The sequence below is a fragment of the Prionailurus bengalensis genome, chromosome X (assembly GCF_016509475.1).
Source record: "Prionailurus bengalensis isolate Pbe53 chromosome X, Fcat_Pben_1.1_paternal_pri, whole genome shotgun sequence".
NCBI classification, from domain to species: Eukaryota; Metazoa; Chordata; class Mammalia; order Carnivora; family Felidae; genus Prionailurus; species Prionailurus bengalensis.
This window is the reverse complement of record NC_057361.1, coordinates 97,577,973-97,601,930: the sequence shown is the minus strand read 5'-3', so window position 1 is coordinate 97,601,930 and position 23,958 is coordinate 97,577,973. Positions and strand designations below refer to the sequence as shown.

At 38.0% G+C, this 23,958-nt stretch overlaps 1 protein-coding gene across 2 annotated transcripts in view; it reads right to left on the bottom strand.

The window, feature by feature from the left end:
* The window catches only part of WDR44 (WD repeat domain 44), a 79,897-nt gene that overhangs the window by 51,947 nt on the left and 3,992 nt on the right, over positions 1 to 23,958 (bottom strand). The gene's annotated exons all lie outside the window — the stretch shown is intronic.

Sequence of the window (23,958 nt, the reverse complement as noted above, 5' to 3'; positions counted from 1 at the left end):
ATCCCAAGCAGGCTCTATGCCATCAGCACGGAGCCTGACGATCCCACAGAACTGTGAGATCATGACTGGAGTCAAAATCAAGAGCTGGATGCTTAACCGACTGAGCCACCCAGGTGCCCCCATGATAAATTTCCTTAAAATAAATTTTCTAAAAGTGGAATTGCAGGTCAAAAGTATACATATTTTTCAGCATTTTGAGAAACTTTCAAAGCGCCCTTCAGAACAGTTGCACCAGTTTATACTCTCACTGCTCTGAGTGCCTGTTTCTTAATACCCCCGCCAAAAATGAGTGTTATTTTGAAAATCTTTACAAACTTGACAAGGAAAGTATCTCATTATCATCTTAATTGCAGTTCTTTGATTTGTAGTGTAGATGGAAAGTTTGATACGCATTAGACAGTTACTCTGCTTTTGAAGAGAGGTACCCATTTTTGTTTGTAGCTCATTTATCTACTAGAGCAAAACTATTCCTTTTTTTCAAAAAAATTTTTTAGTGTTTATTTTTGAGAGAAAGACAGAGTGTGAGTGGGGGAGGGGCAGAGAGAGAAGGAGACACAGAATCTGAAGCAGGCTCCAGGCTCTGAGCTGTCAGCACAGAGCCGGACGCGGGGTGAACTTGGGAAGGGCAAGATCATGACCTAGGCCAAAGTCAGACTCTTAACCAACTGAGCCACCCAGGTGCCCCGGTAAGAAACACTTTTAAATGAATATTAATACGTCATTTCTAAAACTTTTTTGTAAAATGTAATGATTACAGATGATACTTTATTTTGAAAGGCATCTTCAACATTATCAAATCAGATCGCCTCTTTTTACAGATAAAGAAACAGAGGTGCCCAGAGGTTAAATGAGTTTCCCCAAAGTCACATATTTAGGGGATAAACCAAGAGAAGCATCAAGTTCAACTACCGTGCTCTTCAAATGGCAAACTGAGTAATCCATATTTGCTGTAGCAATCTTGAACTTCTAATCAAAACTTAGTGTGATAAAAAAAATTATTTTGGTCACTTAACAGAACATCAACCCCTTTATTCAACAAACACTTATGGAATATCTACTATGTACCAGGGACTACAGATATGAAAATGAATAAAACATAATTCTAGTTTAGGAGGTTTTTAAAGCTCGTTTAAAAAACAAAAAGGTAGTAGGGGCACCTGGGCTGCACAGTCCGTTGAGCATCTGACTCTTGATTTCGGCTCAAGTTATAATCCCAGAGTCATGGGATCGAACCCCACATCGAGAGCATAGAGCCTGCTTAAGACTCTTTCACCCTCTGCCCCTCTCCCTGGCTCATGTTCTCTCTCTCTAAAACAAAACAAAACAAAACAAAACAAAACAAAACAAAACAAAACAAAACAAAAGGTAGCTATATAAAATAGTGCTGACCATTTAACCGTAGTGCCCAGACAATATAATTTCATGTTGACAAAGGACAATTTGCAGAAATGAAAAATATATTCCCAATTATTTGGCTTCCCTGGCATACCTATACAGTACTGCTATGTAACAAAATCCTCTTTAACCAGGAGTGATTAGGACCAAAACTACTCTGATTTAAAAAAAGAAAAGAAAAGAAAAAGTGTTTGACTCTTGATTTTGGCTCAGGTCATGATTTTGTGTCTCCCTCTCTCTCTGTCCCTCCCCTGCTCGCTCTCTGTCAAAATAAAGAAACATTTAAAAATTAAAAAAAAAGAAAAAAGACGCTTAATCAACTGACCCACTCAGGCGCCCCTGACCAGTTTTTTTTTTAGCTGTCAAAAAAAAGAAAAACACACACAGAATGGGGAACTACATTTATCTCTTGTATGTGACATTTAATAAAGGGCACTTTTTGGCTATTGATTCACAGGGTCTAAATTATGGACTAATTGTTGACACACATGGAAATATTCCAGATTGGTGCTAACAGGGCTTTACCTATGCGTGTACAAACTATAAAATTTATTATTTTTGGGAGCTAAGGGGACATAGTGAAAAGAGCAAGAGCTTTCAAGCATATGGCCCCTGCTTAAATTAAATATTCTTCCTACCATTTACTCTATGTGTGATCTTGATGAAATCACTTCATTTGTCCAAGCCTCAATCTCCTCTGTAAAACAGGGTAAAAGCACTCTACTTCATAGACCTTTCTGTAAGCATTAAATGAGAGCACATGGGGCACACACAGTAAGTGGTAGTTTCTTCAGCAGCTTCGAATTGCTTCATCGAAATTCACAAATGAGGACCTTCAGCAAGTTTCTCTAAGGTACTTTGGCAGTCTTTTGGTAGTGGGGAGACTGAGACCAACTTCTTAAACACAGAAAAGATACCCTACAGGCTGTCAAATTCCAGTCCACCTACCAACAGGGAATATGAGAAAAACCAGATTATATTGAGCTGGTGATTAAAATGGGATCCGGCTTACATTTTGTGATGGCATTAAACAAAAAACTAATAACAAAAGTCAGTCATGTTTGAGACATATTTTAAATGTTACAGAGTTGTTATGATCTTGATAGGCAGTAAAACAGCTTCTTCTAGGCTAATCAAGCCTGAAATTGTCTTTAATAGGGGTAGCCTATATGACCAGGATTCTTTTGTGATACATTTTTTTGATCCATTTATAGAACACTGGCATCTAGTAAAAAGTGAAAGCGTATTTATAATTTGTAAAGTTGGCTAAAACAACGTGTATGATTTGTATCATGTACCAAGATGAGAAAGGAACAATGCGTTTCACCCTAAGAAACAGTAAATCATAATTTAGTATTCCCACAGGAAGTATTCCTAATGGGGCACTATAATAATAACGAAACAATGGCCATCTTTTATTAAGCATGTGCCCAAAACCTTGCTAAGACTTGACTTAGTTTTAACTTCTTTTGTCCTCACAACTTTCCTATGAGGTAGTGTTATTACGTTCCCTATTATACACAACAAAACATTTGAGGCTTGGGTCAGATTAGGTCACCTAAATTGCACTGCTAGTAAATTGTAGGGCCAGAATCTGACCCCAGGCAGTCTGACTCTAAGAGCCCACTCTCTCAAATACTTTGCAATATTGCCTCGTTTCCGGGCAAGGTCTTAAAAGATGATGATTATGAAAATACTATAATTGGCGCTATGAACACCAAAGTAAAGGCAATTAGTGCTGCTTCTTGGGTTGGACTAGACTAAGTCAAAGGCTCTGAATCCTGATCTGCCTTTAACAACTACAATTAACACCTAATTGATTTGGCACTGCTAGGGAATAAAATAATGAAATGCTCCATATATAAAAGTTCAAGAGTGATGAAGCTTCTCTTTTAGTGCCAAACTTCTGAAAGTATTTTAATTATTTTTGAATTTCCATTTCAAAAGCAGCTTGTAAATAAGTACATTATAGGCTAAGCCTTGCCCTTCCAGTAATCTTTCCCTTGCAAATACCTTCTTAAACAAAGGATATACAATTTTCCCTTTCTTACTGACCTGGAGTAATTATGCTCAAATACCACACTATGTTTTAATATAGTAATGCCCTCCAGAGACATTTATTTGCAGGGAATTTATTTGCCTTCACACTACAGGACCCCAGGCTATTATGCCTGGAATGTCTGTGTTTTACAGTTTTGCATCACTTTCCTCAATTTAAGTGGTCACTTTAATTGGTCACTTCTTCCAGTTGGCCATGTGCCTGTCTTTAAAAGCTTCCCTCCCTTTCTAATTTTTGCTTCTAATCTGCGTTGAGCTGGGAAACCAGGTTTTTAAAAATGGAATTGTACGGTAAAGGAAGAATCCAGAGATTCTCAGTAAAAGTCTCCCGTGAAAAAATTTTTACACGACTTTACTGTGGACTTCATGGCACATTGTTTGATTGGTCAGGGGCTGTTTAAGTGATTATTTCTTATTTTCAGCTGTACTGGAGAATCTATTACCAAAGAAGTGGCTGTCAGGTAAGCAAGGTGTCACTAATCTTTGGTATCCCTGGACAACCACTCAAGTCTTCTCTGTTTCCCAGTCTCTGACTTCAAAGTAGAGATAAGAACATTATACTATTTCAAGGTGATTATGTGCCTAAAGAAAACAACTATTCATGTTCAAGTTTGGAGACAGGAGAAATGGGCATCTAGAGGTCAAGAAAATTAAGTTCTATTCTAGGTTTTCCCAACCAACTAGCTACATGACCTTTAAGCATGAGTTTTTAGACTTCCCATAATTTTAGAAAATTTTAAGACCCTTCATTAGTTTGAGAGTGAAGGTGTTAATTTATACCATGATTAATGATCTAAATTTTATATCCTCTGATATCCCTTAAAATTGAGAAAAATTGTAGGAAACACTGACATAATCCAACACACATACATCCTGAAATGCCCAGTAATACTTTGATACATCTAGTTAAGTAGAAAAATAGTCCTTCAAGATTTCTGTAGATACTAATTATAGCAAATTAGATTCCTCCTGTTTACAGGTTAAGGTCAGTAATTTTTCCCAGAAAAAGTCCAAATGCCTACATAAAATAACTTTTATTGCACCCCACACAAGAGAAATTTTGAAGAAACTCTGAAATGGGGCACCTGGCTGGCTCAGTCGGTAAAACATGCAACTCTCAATCTCAGGGTCATGAGTTCAAGCTCCATGTTAAGGTATAGAGCCTACTTTAAAAAAAAAAAAAAAAAAAGAGGAAGAAAAGAAAAGAAACTCTGAAGTAACAGGTAGACATATTTAAGTATTGGTGGTATACCCCACTTAAATAAAACTTAAGAAACCAAAATGAGAGCTTCAAAAGTTCATTTTTTCATTTGAAAAGTTTTTATTGTAGGGTATTTTTAAATGAAATATTTTCAACACATTTAAATATCTGACAAAGCTTAATTCAAATAATAAACGTGCTTCTTATGAAGTTGAGCAAAAATATAAAGGGCTATACTTCCTTGATTACCTAATAGTGTAAGAAAAACTTCCAACATACGAATACTAGTTACAAACACAGAAAATCTTTGATTTTTGCAGCAATTTCTGAAACTGAAAACATATCTGCCAACTGTACTATTAAATTTAAACATGAAAAACAAGCAATTTCTAAAACAGCTTCAAAATACAATCTGCTTTAAAAAAGTATCGGTATTCTGCTAAAAAAAAAAACAAACACCCTATACGGCTTACAGATCAAATATTAAAATTATTTTTAGTGTGGTTTCCACTCAGGTTTTGAATATGAAAGCAATTTTCAAATTTGTACTTCAGTAACTTACAATACAGATAGAATATCTTAATTCATTATACCTTAGTTTCTAAAAGACAGTTATTTTCATGTACTCGTTATGTTGAGTTTATACTAGCAAAGCTCATGTTTGAATATAAAATAATGTGTGACAGATGCTTTCTCAGAGTCCCTATCCATTTAGCATTTTAATTACAGTTTTCCTTTTGCAGCTAGGGTATTTGTGTTTAGAACCAATTCATTTTAATGTCTGCACAACATTCATTATTTTTAAAATTTATGTGGCTTCAAAACATTGCTTTGTGGATTTTGCAAGACAGTATAGGAATTGTTTTTCTTTTATACACTCTGACCTGATCCAGCAATAGCCTTCACATACCTCAAGCAAAATTTCATTAGAATAATAAGTTCACTAATCCAAAGGTAGGTCCTGGATTTGGATCTGATGACAATAACCGCAACTTACCTAAAAGGTTGCCCACCAAGTTTCCACAGGAAGCACAAAACTCTGACAAAATAATACTGCATTCAATACAATTTCAGTGAACGCTAACAAATATGCAAGCAACACGTTTTATTAACCCTCTTAGCTTGACTTTGGAACTTGCTAAACCTGACTCTCTGGTAATGTCGAGAACAGTACTCATTTACTTTAAAAAAACAAACTCAATCTCAGAGAAAATGCATAGCATTAGGCTATTTTCAAGAGATCTGGACGCACCATAACTGTGGGGTTTTCTGTCACAGGTGTTGGAAGTGAGTATCCTATCTATTGATGTTACCTAGCATCAAAAAAATTTACAGTAATCCCTCTCAAAATTCTAAAAGGACTTTAAAAAAATCAGTCAGAAAGGAAGAATAATTTTTTAAAGTGTTTGAAGGAAGCTTAAGAACCATTTAGACCGGGGCACCTGGCTGGCTCAGTGGGTAGAGCATGAGACTCTTGATCTCGGGGTTGTGTAAGTTCAAGTCCCACATTGGGTGTAGAGATTACTTAAAAATAAAATCTTAAAAACAAAAAACAAACCATTTAGACCAACAATCTCATTTCACATGTGAGGAAAAGAAGCTAAATAAGGTTAAATGAATGGTTAAATGAATCCATTCATTTAACCTTTACCTACTGTTTACCATGGACCAGCATTGTGCTAGGCACTACGTGTAAAACAGTGAACAAGGCCGACAGGATCCCCACCCTCCTAGAGCTTAAGCTAAGATCAAAGGCCTACTTAGTTGGGACTTGGACTCAAGTCTCTTTGCGGATTTTAACAACTCATGCAGCCTGTGAACTCACCCTAATAATTCTAAAAACCCTTCACGGTTTCACATGGGTAGGTAGCCAATCAAGTAAAACTGGCCATTTATTAAAGCCTTGAGTACCTAAAATACCACCACAAATTTCCCAGGGAAGATTTGGGGATCCCAGAGACTGAAAGGGCAACATGACATCAATTTGGAAGTAGGACTATTAAGCTTAGCTACATAGTAAAAAAAAACAAAAACAAAAACTGAGAGCTGGAATCAGGAGATCTGTGTTTTAGTCCTGAATCTGCTAGTAACAAGGACTGTGGCCATAAAAATATATTCTGGGGGAGTTTTTCCAACTTTTAATTGTGGCCATTTCAAACATACACAAAATTGGGAGAATAATATTATGAACCCACATGTACAACATATCAACCATGTTCAATAATGATCAATATCAATACTCTTCCCTCCACACCCCTGCCATATTATTTTGAAGCAAATCCCAGAAATTGTTTTATTTTTACCCATAAAAATGTCATACGTATCTAAAAAAGATATTTTTTAAGACATAACCACAACACTATTACCAATTTAACAATACCTTATTATACACAGTCATGATTCATACTTTGATACACAATTCATACTGCCCAGATTGTCTCAAGTATTTTTTACAGTTGGTTCATTTCAATTAATATCCAAATAAGGTTCACGTGTTACAATCAGTTGCTACGTCTCTCTCAATCAGTAGGTTCCCCTTCAATCTCTTTTATTTCTTGCTATTCATGTGTTGAAGAACTAGTTTATTCATCCTGAAGAGGATTTTTAGGGCAGTGAAACTATTCAGTATGATACTGTAATGGGGGATACCTGTCCTACATTTGTCCAAACCAGAATGTACAACACCAAGTGTGAACCCTATGGCAAACTACGGACTATGTATGGGTGATTATGGGGCGTCAATGTAGACTCCTCAATGGGTAACAAGTGTACCACTCTGGCAGAGGATGCTGGTAATGTGGGAGGCTCTGCATGTGTGCATGGGAGGAGGTAAATGGGGAATCTCTGTACCTTCCTTTCAATTTGGCTGCGAACCTGTAACTGCTTTAAAAATATAGTCTTTAAAAAAACACCCAAACAAACAACAGCAAACAAAGAAATGAGGTCGTCCATCCTGTAGAAATTCTCATGGTCTGAATTTTGTTGGTTGCATCTCCACCATGTCACATCACAAAAAGTATTTTAAAGGAAAACCTTCACAAGAGGCTGGAGGGATGGAATGCGCACATACCCAAAGAAAACCGCAAACACCTATAAGAACAATATCAGAAAGACTGGTGCTTAGAATGTGCTCGGATTAAAAAAAATTCCAGACACAGCTTTCCTTTATTTTAATTTATATTCAGAACAAGAACAACAAAAGGTGCGGGTCTGTTTACATGTAGACAAATAGTATAATATAAAAGGCTGCTCCAATTCTGTTTTTTCTAGTGAAGATTACCGATAGTCAAACCAGAAAAGGAAAAACAAATTGTAATGAGGAAACTGAATCCCAAAGCATTCAAGGAGATAAAAGTACCTAGATAATCTAAATGAGTTCAGTTCTCCCGTCCCAGACAAATTATATCCCAGCATACCCTAAGAATGTACACAGCTTCCTCCCTATCTAAAGCCTTTAAAGAATCAGGTAGGATAGAAGAGGAAAATGAGAAAAACACTCAATAGTCAATAATGGAAAGCAGGTAAATGCTAAAAACTATAAGCAGATTTGCTTGATGTCAATCCCAAGCAAAAAAAAAAAAAATTTTTTTTTAATGTTTGTTTATTTTTGAGAGAGAGACAGAACGTGAGCAGGGTAGGGGCTGAGAGAGAGAGGGAGATGGAGACACAGAATTGGAAGCAGGCTCCAGGTTGTGTGCGGTCAGCACAGAGCCCGACGTGTGGCTCGAACTCACAAACTGCGAGATCATGACCTGAGCCGAAGTTGCACACTTAACAGACCAGGCACCCCATTTCCAAGCAAAATTCTTAAGCACACTGTTAAATGGCTTAAGGGCCCTAGGCATGGGTAAGATAATCATTAAGAGTCAGTAAGCATTCAGGACACCTTAGGTGGCTCAGTGGGTTAAGTGTCCAGACTCTGGATTTCAGCTCAGGTCATGATCTCACAGTTTCTGAGATCAAGCTCTGTCTCCCTCTCTCCTGCTTGCACATGTGCTCTCTCCCTCAAAATAAATAATAAACAAACCTAAAAAAGAAACAAAAACAAAAACCTAGTTTTAAAAAAAGAGTCAGTAAGCATTCACAGAAAGCCTGTCATACAAGATTAACCTAATTGCCTTTTTTGATAGGGTAACTGGCTTAGAATATAAAGGGAATACTGCGCACACGTGAAAAAAAAATTGGATTTAAGCACTCAATTTTATAATATTCTCACCGATATCCTCTTTAAAAAAAAAAGATTTCATTTTTATTTATTTATTTTTATTTGTGAGAGAGAGGCAGAGCGTGAGCAGGGGAGGGGCAGAGAGAGAGGGAGACACAGAATCTGAAGTAGGCTCCAGGCTCTGAGCTGTTGGTATGGCGCCCAACGCGGCGCTCGAACCCACAAACTGCGAGATCATGACCTGAGCCGAAGTCAAACATTTAACCAATTGAGCCACCCAGGCACCCCAAAGATTTTATTTTTAAGTCATCTCTACACCCAAGTGAGCCTCGAACTCACAACTTTGAGATCAAGAGTCACATGCTCCACTGACTGAGCCAGCCAGGTCCCTCACAATAATATCCTTTTAGACAAGGATATTAACAAGGAGATGTTAAGCTAGAATACACTTAGATGGGTTTGTAACTGATTGAACATTACTCAAAGTATGCTGATTAATGCATCAATAAAAAACCATAAGGAACTATCAAATAATTTCTACTGTACTCTATCCTACTTATTTTATTTTTTTAAGATTTTTTTTATTTTTTATTTTTAAGTAATCTCTACACCCAATGTGAGGCTCGAACTTATAACTCCAAGATCAAGAGTCACACCCTCTATGACTGAGCCAGTCAGGTGCCCTTATCCTACTTATTCTTATTAATGTCTTGAATGTGGACACTGCTGGCATATCTACCTAATTGGCAGATAACACAAAGTTGGGAAGCATAGAGAATATACTAGCTGACAGCACCCACAAATATTTTAAGAGTTTACAACAATAAGCCAGTCTTAACAGAATGCAATGGAGTGGGGATAAATATAAAATGAATGATTGGGGATATACAACCTAACAGCAAACAACGTAAAAACATTTAGGTATTTCTGTTGATTGCTCAGACACAGCAAAGGCTGTGATATGGCTGCTGAAATAGCTGGTGTAATCTGAGGAACTATTATGGCCAGGGCAAGGGGAGTGGTTCGATTCTGCTCTACTTCTCACCGATAAGAACACATTTGAAGAGGAACACTGATGAAAGAGAACATATCTGCAAGAGAAAAACCAATTTGGTGAATGTTCTAGAAACCAAGTAGAATGATATACAGAACTAAGGATGCTAACCTGATGAAGACAAGGAAGAAATAAATACCTCTTTATTTGGGGGATCTGGGATTTATTTTGGTTAAGTACAGGCAGTGAAACTTTGCAGGTAGTCAGATGTTTTCATTGCAACCTATATTTTAACTCTTAAACTGATATTTTATATTTGATATGCAGCACATACATGTAACTATGAAGCATAACAAACAAAATGAACTGTGATTCACCATCTTACCTGACAATGAGAATAGCATGAAGACTAGGACAGCTACTGTGTTGCCCTATTCCATCTGCTGCCTTTCTCTTAAAGGGAACCGGTAGCCCAGATTTGATTTATTCTTCCCTTACTTTATCATTTTAAAAAGATAAGGTATCCCTGAACAATGTATTGTTAAGTTTTGTTATTTCTGAGCTTTGTTTTCACTGATGCACTTCCAAAGAAAAGAGTGTTGGACCCTAAAATAAACATTGCACTCAAAAATCTTAGTATTCCTGTCAGAGTAAAGGCTACCTTTTATCACTGCACACTCCAGTTGTATTTAAGTCTCCTAAGTGTGCCCATACCCACCAGTCTTCTGCTTCTCCCCCACCAAGGGATGCCAGATTTAGCAACGAGAAGTACAGGCTGCCCAGTTAAATTCCAATTTCAGATAAACAACAAATACACTTTCGATATTAAATGCTTATCTAAAATTGGAATTTCACTGGGAGTCCTGTATTTTATCAGGCAACCCTACCCCACACCCAAGTTAATTAAGTGGACAATTAATCCTATGATCTGTTGCTATGTGATAAAGGGACAAAGCCGGAAGAACTGCATGGCCAATGTCATTGTATAAACATTCATCTAAGTATTCAACAGTGTTCACTGACCAGAAAAAAAATAATTTGCACATGTGTGAATTCAAAGCTTTCCCAGACGGTGTGTTCAGTGTGTATGCCCAAATGCAAATACCACTGCATATATGCAGTTAAGTACATTTTTCAAAAACACTCGGTGAAGAATAGGAAGGTATATTAATAGCTTAATTATGTTGGCTTGGATTGTCCCCTCTCCAAAAAACCAAATTCTCTAGATATGTAAATTGACTTACAACCATTATGTAAACATATTCATATCATTTGTAAGCTGTCCTCAGTATGTTCAAAATGAGGTTAACCTATATAGGTTAAATAAACATCAAGCCAACTTTCTAGATAAATATCAATTAAAATGATGTTGTCATTAAAAAGGGATTCAAGGGGCACCTGGGTAGCTCGGTGGGTGGAGCATGTGATTCTTGATCTAGGGGTCATGAGTTTGAGCCCCATGTTGGGTGCAGAGATTACTTTAAAAAATAAAACCTTTCAAAATACATAAAGAGGGGCATTTGGGTAGTTCAGTCGGTTAAGCGTCCCAGTTTGGTTCAGGTCATGATCTAACGGTTTGTGAGTTCAGCCCCGCATCGGGCTCCCTGCTGTCAGCACAGAGCCTGCTTCAGATCCTCATTCTCGCTCTCTCCCTCTCCAAAATAAACATTCAAAAACTTTCTTTTAAATAAATAAAGGGATTCAGTTACCATATACTCAAAACCACTTTAGGACACGCTTCACTTTACAAAAAGGGATACCAGAAATATTTCAGATGCAATCAATACAGGTGTGTATTAAGAACCTACATAGATTAGATTCCCCAAACAGAAGCTAGTAACGTGCACTCTTTTGCCTGGCTTACTAACCACAAAGCGCATCTTTTGGAACCAGGTATTGAAATGTCTGACTGTATAGGAGTCTGGGTTTATCAGAGCTGCAGCAAGTGGTTTCTCTCCAATCACTGGATCACCTTTTCCAATTTTCAACTTAAATCTTCATCACTCATGTGCTATGGCTTTAGGGTAATCAGGCCTTAAAATCACGTAGCAAGTGCTTAAGTCTACTTTAGAAAAGAACACTGCGTTTGTACGGTTTCAAAGAGCCAGATCCCATAAACCATCCTACCTCTAGTGTCTCACCCTTTAGCTACAGACAGATCCTTCTGCCTTTTGGGCTTAGGTGTTTCTTTACCTCTTACCTGAGGGTTATCTGAAAAACAAACAAACACAATCTGTAAGCCTTCTGAGAGCAGGCAGGAAGAAGAGTGCAAACTAAACCTACATCTGCCACCTGCTTCACGGTCAACTGAACAACGAGGAGCTCAAAGACCCACCTCCTAAAGTACACAAAGTATTAACAGCAATCTCACACTTCACATTCGTGTTTCCAGACTTCTTACTGTACTGGGTGAAAAGAATATACCAAAACAATTTGGCAGCACACAGAAAAACAGACGAACGAAGTATTTTTCTGTCAGTAAGAGGACGCACCTTTTTTTAGGCCCTGAGAAAAAAAAGGTGGTTGGCTCTGAAGAAGCCTCTTGTCAGGTTGCAAAATTCCTGACAGGCTCCTAAAGGGTAAAAAGAGGCAACGACATAGAAGGAGGGAGTAGAGTCAGTCAGCTGGAATAAAGCTGGTAGCCTGGAAAACACTGTTCTTCTAGGAAGGTGACTACCAGGGGCCAACAGAGAATTACTCTATAGCTTGATTTTGTTTTTATCCTCCTCTTTTTTTTTTTTTGCTTTTGCCATCAGGAAAACGAAAAAGATGAGCCTCAACAGTTTGTCAAGAAACTGAATCCACAGAACAGAGAACAGCTTTCCTGTACAAAGAAGGTGCTGGAGAATCTAAGGCCCTTGAGGTGAACAGGATATGAGCATAGATAAGGCCTTAGCCGGTCATTAGAGTAAGCAGGTAATCAGAAGAGTTTTGCTTTCTAAAGCCCAGTCAACTGAATAGGAAATAGTTTGCTTAGGGGAAACTGAGATCAACACGAAGGTGCTAAATCTAAATTATGAATCAGAAGGGTTCTGGTGATTAAAACACCCTGACATAAAGATTTTCTACCCACTAAGGCCAGGCAGAAAAACAACATCAAACACAAAGCCAAAAACTAAAACAAAACCCAAACCCCAGGTTGAACAAAAATGGAAAACAGTTCAAATTTAGATAAGATACTGTTTTATTTAAAAAAAATTTTTTTTAACGTTTTTATTTATTTTTGAGACAGAGAGAGACAGAGCATGAATGGGGAGGGGCAGAGAGAGAGGGAGACACAGACTCGGAAGCAGGCTCCAGGCTCTGAGCCGTCAGCCCAGAGCCCGACGCGGGGCTCGAACTCACAGACCACCAGATCGTGACCTGAGCTGAAGTCGGTCGCTTAACCGACTGAGCCACCCAGGCGCCCCCTGTTTTATTTTTTAAATCTTGCTCTAAGTGCATAGTTTTTAAAATTTGGTATGCAATACTGTTCGTTGGTATTGAAGTGTATTTACGGATCTTATTACATTCTTATGGGACATTTTATTAATCATATGTGAAGTAATAAAGTCACCCATAGAAAGTGGAAGTCAAGTAACACCTTCAACTAACAACAGTCCTCAAATTAAAGAAATGGGATCTAAGAGAGAATCATTTGCTAGCTTTTCAAAATCAAATCATTTATGACAGTATCACATCCATTCTCAGAGCTCTATTTTAAGTTGGCTACTACCAAAAGTGACAATCCCAACTAAACCTGAAAAGCCTGGGAATAGCAGGAAAAACATAAGTGCTAGGCAATCACAAACAAGTCTTATTTTCCTAGTACAACCTATCATGTCATGTTTTCACTAGGCAGTTGAAAATAGGACTCATTCATATTTCCCTAGATACATGGTAATACTGACTTATTAACAAGATTAATAAAAAGCCAAGAACATACTTATAATTATCAAATAAGGAATTAACTGAATCCCTCAAGATGTGAATTACTACTTGTAGTATTCTTTGAAAGGCCATTTTATGTTTTAAATACTATGAAAGCCAAGAACAATGTATCTAAAATACCTTATAACTATTTTGTCAATGACATTAATGGGAATAGATGGTGAAAAATTTGGCACAATGGCTGTTTTTTGAAAGCAGGTTTTGTGGCAATATTTATAAATGATCTTTAATAAAATAAAACCTCATGAAGAAATATAAATCTAGTCACATATAAAGTAATTACAAACTTTAAAAATAGACTCTTAAGCAACTGTGTGTATTCTGTCTAAAATGACAACTTGATTTTTCAAAATTGATTTACATAATTTATGTAGTTTTATGCCATATTCCTGAAGGAATATCTTGATAATCTATTTACTGACAAAAATAACAGAAAAGCATATCCATTCCCTGGGCCCGCTCAAAAATTCTAAACTAAAAACATTCTACTTTGCACATTTACAGCCATTCAATAAATACCCACATTGAAACAATAACTCCAGGAGAAGACATCTATTTCACAATGTCCCAATTTGTTAAAGGGGGTTAGTTAAAAATCATATCTATTAATGACTTAAAGTAATTTGTAAAGGGTGCCTGGGTGGCTCAGTCGGTTAAGCATCTGACTCTTGATTTTGGCTCAGATCATGATCTTGCAGTTGTGAGATCAAGCCCTGTGTCAGGCTCCCTCACTGAGTGTGGACCCTGCTTGAAATTCTCTCTCTCTCTGCTTCTGCCCCCCTCCCTTGCTCTCTCTCTCTAAATTCAACTAGGAAAAAAAAGTAATTTTTAGGGGCGCCTGGGTGGCTTAGTCTGTTAAGCGTCTGACTCTTGATCTCAGCTCATGTCTTGATCTCAGGGTCGTGAGTTCATGCGCTGTGATGGGCTCTAATGCCCAGCGTGGAGGCTGCTTAAAAAAAAAAAAAAAGTAATTTTTAGTAAAATCATAACAGAAACAGGTAACTAAATTTATGACTGCCTGGAGAAGTCAATACTAATGCAGTCATGCTAAATCACTTTTAACTTATTTTTTAAAAAGTAAACAAGAGGTTGGACTACAGGCTGTATCAGAAATGTTATCAAGTCAATGTGCTAATATGATTCTGTAAATTATCTAAAACACCCTATAGTGTACTAATCTTAAAAAGTAAATGCCCCGGGTGCCTGGCTGGCTCAGTAGGTGGAGCATGGGACTCTTGATCTCGGGGTCATGAGTTTGAGTCCCACATTGAGTCCCACCTGACTGACTTACTTGGTAGAGCATGTGACTCTTGATCTTGGGGTCATGAGTTCAAGTTGAATGGTGGGCATAGAGCTTACTTAAAAAAAAAAAAAGTAAATGCCAATAACTTCTAAGGTCACCCTATATAAAAACTAGAGCTCTGAAGAATCTGTCACAACCCCCTCTTTAAAAACTTTACATAAATAAATTCTATAATCAGTGAACTGATTACTCAGACTTTGAGATCCTTTGCTTTTCTCCTTCTGAGTTTACTGCTCAACACCAAAGATGGGCAGAGGAACAAAACAAACAAACAAAAAAATCAAAGCAAACCATTTATTTTTAAAATTAAAAAAAAAATTTACTGCTGTGATAAAAGGTTTGATGGGAAAGGAAGTTGTAAACTAATGACTGAACTGAGGTTTTGGTATAAGTGGTAGCTTTTAATTATTCATGTTCTCCCTCCATATCATGAATAATAGAAAAATGAACATATTTCTGTACATTTAATATTAAGCATTTTATTTAAAAATTTTTTTTAACATTTATTCACTTTTGAGAGACAGAGAGACAGGGTGTGAGTGGGGGAGGGGCAGAGAGAAAGACACAGAATCCGAAGCTGTCAGCAAGCACAGAGACTGACTTGGGGCTCAAACCCAAGAACCGTGAGATCATGACCTGAGCTGAAGTTGGACCCTTAACCGACTGAGCCAGCCAGGCATCCCAAGCATTTTATTTTATAAATTTGATTACCATGCTTTATGTATCTGAATTTCTACTTCTGCATTCTTTAATGAAATATGTATTAGATACTTGATAAACACTCGAGAAAAATCTCAAATTACCTAGAGTGCTTACCTACGTAAAACATTCTGAGTGGCAAGTTTATGATTGATTATAAAAAAGGCTATTCAATCTTATTTATAGCCTAAATAGTAATTACTGACAATGTAGTTTTTGTAATTACTTAGCTACTATGAATGCATTTTTCCCATTAATTTGACAGCCAGAAGAGGTTTGATTAGGTGGAAAATATTAATAACTACCACATGCATTCATTGTGACTGCTAAAACACACCTTTGAAGGGGAAGAAAAACAAAACAAAACATGGTGTTTCCAATTAGTGGCTTGTAGCCAAAAATATGAATCACTTATGCTAAAAAAAAAAAAAAAAAAAAAAAAAAGGAGAAGAAGAAAAAGAAAGAAAGAAAGAAAGAAAGAGAGCCAGCCACAAAACCGTGGCCTAAATAAACAACTGACAACAATCTACAAAACAAATACAGGAAAAAAAAATCCAGGATCAAGACGTTTTGATGAGGCACAGAACACAGAAGCCCCATCAGCACTGGCTCACATCTTGAGGGGTTTTCCCTTAGGAACAAAGAACATACCCTTTGAAATGCAGTAGCAGTATCTGGGATTCCAGCGCTTTCAGTAGCAAGGTCATTTTCTGACCTAGCTACTGTACCATAATCAATTCCATCAGCGCTTAAAAAGAACATTAAAAATACTGCTTTTTGGGGCGCCTGGGTGGCTCAGTTGCTTAAGCGTTCGAATCTTGATTTCGGTTCAGGTCATGATCTCCCAATTCGTGAGATTGAGCCCCGAGTCAGGCTCTGGGCTGAGCATGGAGCCTGTTTGGGATTCTCTCTCTCCCTGCCCCTCCCATACTGGCTCTTTCTCTCTTTCAAAATAAACAAATAAACTTAAAATATATATATTGCTTTTGGGGGGACGCCTAGGTGGCTCAGTCAGTTAAGCCTCTAACTCTTGATTTCGGCTCAGGTCATGATTTCCCAGGTGGTGGGATCAAGCTCCGCAGCAGCCTACCTTCTGAGCATGGAGCCTGCTTCAGAATCTCTCTCTCTGCCCCTCCCCTACTCACACTGGCTCTGTCTCTCTCAAAATAAATAAACATTAAAAATATACTTTGTAGTGGCGCCGGGGTGGCTCAGTCGGTTAAGCATCTGACTTTGGCTCAGGTCGTGGTTTGTGAGTTCGAGGCCCCATCGGGCTCTATGCCTAGGGCTCGGAGCCTGGAGCCTGCTTCTGATTCTGTGTCTCCCTCCCTTTCTGCCCCTCCTCCACTCGCACTCTATCTCTCTCAAAAGTAAATAAACATTTAAAAAAATTACATATATACTTTTCATTGTTTTAAATGAATTATACATACCCAAACAGCAGAAGAGTTAGTCTCATCATTCTAATAATTCACATTTAAAACTTAACATCATGGGGCGCCTGGGTGGCACAGTCGGTTAAGCGTCCGACTTCAGCCAGGTCACAATCTCACGGTCCGTGAGTTTGAGCCCCGCATCAGGCTCTGGGCTGATGGCTCGGAGCCTGGAGCCTGTTTCCGATTCTGTGTCTCCCTCTCTCTCTGCCCCTCCCCCGTTCATGCTCTGTCTCTCTCTGTTCCAAAAATAAATAAAAACGTTGAAAAAAAAATTAAAAAAAAAAACAACTTAACATCACAAATGTTTATAGTTTAGAAAAGAAAAGTAGGGCAAAACCTAATGTTTTATGTCTTCATTCAAAACCATCATCTTAATTACCACAAAGTGGTAAAGCTCCACTTTTGCTGGCTGGCCCTTATCTACCCTGAGATGAGTTTTATTTGCAAAATTAGGGTAGTAATTGTCCTACCTGTCTCACAAAAATTGTCCTTCTGTTTCACAGAACTGCAGGATAATCAGAAGAAATAATGTAACCAAAAGTACTTTGAAAACTAATGCCCGACATTGGTAGAGAGTATGGCATTACCATTCTTTACAAGTAACAACATAATACTTCTTTCTTGCTGTGAACACATTCATCTCTGGAAGAAACAGTTGGTAACAAGGAATCGATATGGCTATGGGATAACTGGAAACACCTCCTAAGGCTTCACTGTTAACATTTAATATTTGCTGAGTACAGGGCGTCCTCAAGTTACAAGGGTTCCATAAATCCAAACCACTGTCCTTGCCTCAGCCCCCTCCATTTCCTCCCTCTTTGCTCTTAATAGGAACTGGTGTGGGGGTGGGAGTACAGATTTGAGAGAACCAGGAAGTTCAAAAGTAGAAGAAAATGTGAAGAGAAGTGGAACACCACAGAGCATGCCTACTCACCATCCCTATCACCATCTAGACCTTTCTTTCACTACTACACATCAGCTGTGGACATCTCTCTATGCTGGGAAATAAGGCAAAGGTTAGAAGTCAATAGCTAAGAGCTATGACGTGGAACAAAAGAGGGATAGTAAAGTTCACTTAAAGGAAAAACAACTGATCTCAGTCATTAGCCATAATCTCTAAAGCCAATCCAAGAAAGTCAAAATACCAACTGCAAAATATTGACAAACCTACTCACTTTCACTCACAAAGGTGTTAGTGGGTTTTGTTTTTGTTTATTATTATTATTATTTTTTAGTAATCTCTACACCCAATGTGGGGCTCAAACTCAGAACCTCAAGATCAAGAGTCGTATGCTCCTCCGACTGAGCCAACCGGGCACCCCACAAAGGTACTAGTTTTATCAAGCTACCTATTTATTCATTCTCCTCACCTACCTTCCACTAACCCAATGAACTACCCTCACCTGCGATGCTAACCAATCCCACTTACCAATGTATTTACAATATCCAATTTAACCAATCTTTCCCTTGCTTGTTCTCAAAGATCCACCCATTATATTTCAGCCATCATGGTCCCTTCTCAGTTTTAAGGGACAGACAATAAGTTATTGAATCTCTGTACTGATGACATTGGGTAATCGAGGAAGGAGACAGCTGGGAGTAAGTGGAGTAGAACTGAGCCTGCAGAAATGTTCAAACAACCTGCCATTTCAGTTTGACATGAGTAGATAAGTGTATTTTAAAGGAGATTTTTTAAAAAACACACAAATTGTTAATAGTACTGCTAATAACCAGAAAGAGGATTCCCTCAGTCTCCCTGAGGATTCTCCTCAGTCAATTTAAACAGACTTTCAGGAACAAATTTAAAAGAGAACTATGGATATTAAGTTCATCCATGGCTAGTTTTTCCAGTTCAAGAGCAATGCCAGAAAAAACACTCCCACCTCTTCTTTTGAGCCTATTTAGTAACCAGTGGGTTTGAATACAGCTCTACATTCTATTTACTGGTTCTCTAGAAAGTCTGACCTGTAAGAATGCCCACAGTTCAATGAATTTGTACTGGAATAGTCTGTGACAATTAGTAGTGGTCAAGTAGGTTTTATACAGGTATGGCTTGCTCTGTACAGGCTGCCTACTGGAAAATATTGTTAAAATTTTCTGTCAGAAGCTTCCAAAAATTTTATGCTTCACGCTTGGCCTTTAAAAAAAAAAAACAAAAAAAAACACATTTTCTCTCCCCCCTGCCCACCTCCTTCTTTCTAAAAATGTTAAGGATTGGGGCCCCGTGGAGAAAGTAAACCTTTCACTGCCCCTAAATGTATTTGTGCAACTAAAATAAAGTTCTCCTTGGAGCATTAGCAGAATTTAACCACAGTTTTGATTAGGATACACAAGTCTTAAAATGAAACCATTCTAATCACAATTTCAATAAAAATTCAAACCAGGAAGATTTAATCATTTCATAAACTTACAGTCTTACAAAATAATCTTTTATTTAACAAGATAAACACTTGGGACGTCTGGGTGGCTCAGTAGGTTGAGCGTCCAACTCTTGATTTTGGCTCAGGTCATGATCCCAGGATCATGGGATTGAGCCCAGTGTTGCCTGCTTAAGATTTTCTCTCTCCTCCTCCGTGCACACACACACGCACGCGCACTCTCTCTAAAAAAAAAAATAAAAAGATAAACACACTTTGAAAAGTAAAAAAAAAAAAAATCTTTTTTTAAATTAAAAAAAATTTTTTTTAATGTTTATTTTTGAGACAGAGGGAGAGAGAGAGAGAGAGAACGCATGAGTGGGGAAGGGGCAGAGAGAGAGGGAGAAAAAGAATCCGAAGCAGGCTCCAGGCTCTGACAGAGCCTGACGCAGGGCTCGAACTCACTATCTGTGAGACCATGACCTGAGCCAAAGTCGTACACTCAACTGACTGAGCCACCCACGCAAAAAAAAAAAAAAAAATCTTAAGACTAAAATTCTACTTTGATTTTTAAAAGATTATTTATCGTTATGTATGGAAATGGATACTATTTACTAAATCATAGTGATTATGTCACTTAATGTCAGAGATTAATTGTGCATATTTAGAAGTCACTACTACACCCTACAATATTAACAAGCATGAGTACCAAAGACAAACACTAACACAAATACCAGCAGTTTATATATCCTAAATATTTCTTCAATATATTTTTTTGTTTGTTTATTTTTGTTTTAAGTAGGGTCCATACCCAGCATTGAGCCCGGGGCTTGAACTCACAACCCTGAGATCAAAACCTGAGCTGAGATCAAGAGTCGGTCGCTCACCTGACTGAGTCATCCAGGCACACCCCTCCCCGCTGCTTCTTCTTCTTTTTCAAAGTAAACTCTATGCCAAATGTGGGGCTGCAACTCACGACCCCAAGATTAAGAGTTGCATGCTCTATTGACTGAGCCAACCAGGCGCCCCTTCAATATCCTTATTTTTAGCAAGACAAGTAAAGTCTTATGGTTCAAAACTATTTTATTTTCATGAATTCTGAGGTTTTTAAGAGATAAAAAATGTACTTGTCAAGTAAATATGAAGACTTCTATTATAAAGACCCATATAACAATTCAGTCTTTACCTTTCAGAATTTTCCTGTTTATTCCAAGGCTGCAAAGGAAAGATAACCCTTCCTATTAAATTTCTAAACAATTTTTCTCAAATTAGAATGAATTAATCTAAGAGCTAAACATTCTTTCTACAACGTACAGTAATCATTTTTGTTAGAAACCAGATTACTTATTTGGTAGCTGCTGATAAATCAAGGTACTTTTGGGTCACTTCATTTAGTGTGTGATGATACCAAGTCTAAAATCACATTTACAGATACATTTCTTAAATGGTCACTCTTGATCTTGAAATTTATTCTAGCTTGTATCACAAAAGGATGGCCATCGGATGTCAGTTGTGCAATGTACTCAATCTTCAAGACAATGACTAACAATGGAACTGAGAACAGGAGTATGAGGAACCGTTCCCTAAATGCATTCTTGTTAAATTCTGTATGCTTAAAATGTTTGGAGACAAAAAGGTTTTGTGGACTTAAAACTAATTGACCCTGATGGAATGCCAAACTGTAAACTGCCAGACAGCTGCAGCTGGTAATAAAATGCTAAGACCTGAAGAGCTTTAGCAGAACCTGATTATATGGTAATCCTAGTAGCTGAGAGAAGGCAAAAGAGCTAGAAGAATAACTGATAGGCTGGTTGCTATGGTAACCAAGATAAATTTGTATACTGACTGGGGAAAACATTGGGATTGCCATCAGGTATGAGGCCCACACTATGTCTCACGTGCTTTTTCTTCAATTTTGAATCACGAGATGACAAACTAACACAAAGACCGCTCAGTTTGAAGAATAGGGTTCTGCTCTGAAGAGTAAGGAAAGCACCCAATTAAAGGTTGAGCTGTTTAGCTGCATAATTTGACAGACAGCTAGAGGGGAACAGACTTTGTGAACGTTTGTAGAAATCAGTTTAACTCTGGGTAGAAAACAGAAATGTAGGTTATTTATCAAGTCAATTTAGACGTCAGGAGGATATCATAAAGTACCTACAATTTTTGTTACTTTAAATTTTGTTTGAGGTTATTTCTTATGGGATATTAATCTCTTACAAAAAGGATTAATTCCCACTATGTAGGTGTGAATGTAAAACCATAGTAACTGGTGTGCTTTGTCTTATCTCAGTTGTCTATACTCCAGGAAGCAGCCTTTTAACTTGGGTCTCTATTCACCACCTCTACCTCAATCACCACTACCCCCATCAACCAAACCCTTCCTCCACCTACACTACCCCGGAAGTAATTACCAGAATTGTGGGCAGAGTATGAGGAGGAAACAAACAGTGTCTTCAAGGGGCTTTCCTAGCAAATTCACTCGACTTTATCTAAAGTTAAAACAATGAAGAGAACACATGGATGGTTGTGGAGTGTATAGGTTACACACTTAGGTCTCAAATACCAGTAATTAGAAATCATTTTCTGTTCTGTAGGGCTACAACTGAATTGTCACCATCCTACAAGTATGTAGGCTTTCAAGATTTTAAAAATCAAATTTTATCTACCCTATTTTATGCAGTTATCACAAGAACGGAGTAAAGTTTTCAGTTAATAGGAGTTTGTACAGATTCAAATTGAGTCCCCAAATTGCCATACTAATACAGACTGTTCTACCTCCATGAGTCACCAATTGATAGTTGGAGGCCACTAAATTTAGAGCCTGAATTTACCTTATATGTAGGTCCCCCTCCCCACCTCAATATAATGTTACGTGGGTGTGATAAACAGCATTTGCAAATATATTTCTATCAATCCACAACGTCAAAAGCAATCAAATATAATACATGATTTATAAATATAATCTGATTAAATGCCAACCCATGAACAGCCATTTTTAAGGAATCTTTCCTAAAGTAACCCATACTGCACAAATTTTTTTATTGAAACTTGTATCAATTTTCTCTCAGAAAGAAATGTTTCTGATGCTTAAGTAAAGTGAGAAGCTGCGTTTCAACAAAGGCAGCTATGCAACTTGTTGCTTTTAGACTGAACTATTCTTCAGGACAGTTTGATCTCAGTTCTCATCATTTAAAAATCAAGATTTCACCATTACTTCAATCTAAAATGATAGACTGGTGGGGCTCCTGCCTGGTTCAGCTGGTAGAGCATGCAACTCTTGATCCCAGGGTCGTGAGTTCAAGCCCCACATTGGGCAAGGAGCCTACTTTAAAAAAAAAAAAAAAAAAGAGGGTCACCTGGGTGGCTCAATTGGTTGAGTGTCCAACTCTTGATTTTGAATTTTTTTAACGTTTTTTTATTTATTTTTGAGACAGAGAGAGACAGAGCATGAACGGGGGAGGGGCAGAGAGAGAGGGAGACACAGAATCGGAAGCAGGTTCCAGGCTCTGAGCCATCAGCCCAGAGCCCGACGCGGGGCTCGAACTCACGGACCGTGAGATCGTGACCTGAGCCGAAGTCGGACGCTTAACTGACTGAGCCACCCAGGCGCTCCCCAACTCTTGATTTTGACACAGGTCATGATCCCAGGGTCCTGGGATAGAGCTCCGCATTGGACTCCGAGCTGAGTGTGGAGCCTGCTTAAGATTCTCTCTCTCTCTCTCTCTCTCTCTCTCTCTCTCTCTCTCTCTTGCTCTCGCTCTCTCGCTCTACCCCTCTTCCCTTCACTCTCTCTCTCTCTAAAAAAAAAAAAGAAGAAGAAGATAGACTGGGGTTAATACTAACTAGACTTTTTTTTTTCTTTCTTCCTAACTAGACTCCTGAAACTGAACTAAATAACAACCACTGTTCTTAGATCAACCTTTCTGCCACCTGTTTTCATCCTGATTTGGAGAAAATTAGTGGGCAAAAGTTAGAATCCTAGACAGAACAGTCAATGTCCTCTGACAGCAGGGCATGAAAAAACAGAATCAAGGGAGACAGACCATCTTAAGATCCCACTAACAGGGTAAGGGCCAGTAACCTAGAGCAGGGATAGCTAGCAGTATTTTCCCTCTTTCCACAGACAAGGCAACATGGTATAAATGAGGAATCAGGAGACTTGGGTTCTAGTTTCAAGTCTGCTACTAACTAGCAATGTGTTGCCTTCCCTCACTGAGCCTCGTTTTCTCTTTCACAGTTAAATGGGAGGGCTGGACTGAATGATCTCTGATCCTTTCCTATCCTAAAAATGTCAACCATTCTATCCTTCCTTCCAAGGCCTCAAAAATATTTTGGTTGCCATTAAAAAAAAATAAAGAAAGAATGCTCAAAATGTCACATTTATTTTCATAACATGTTCTCACTGCCAGCCTTTTAG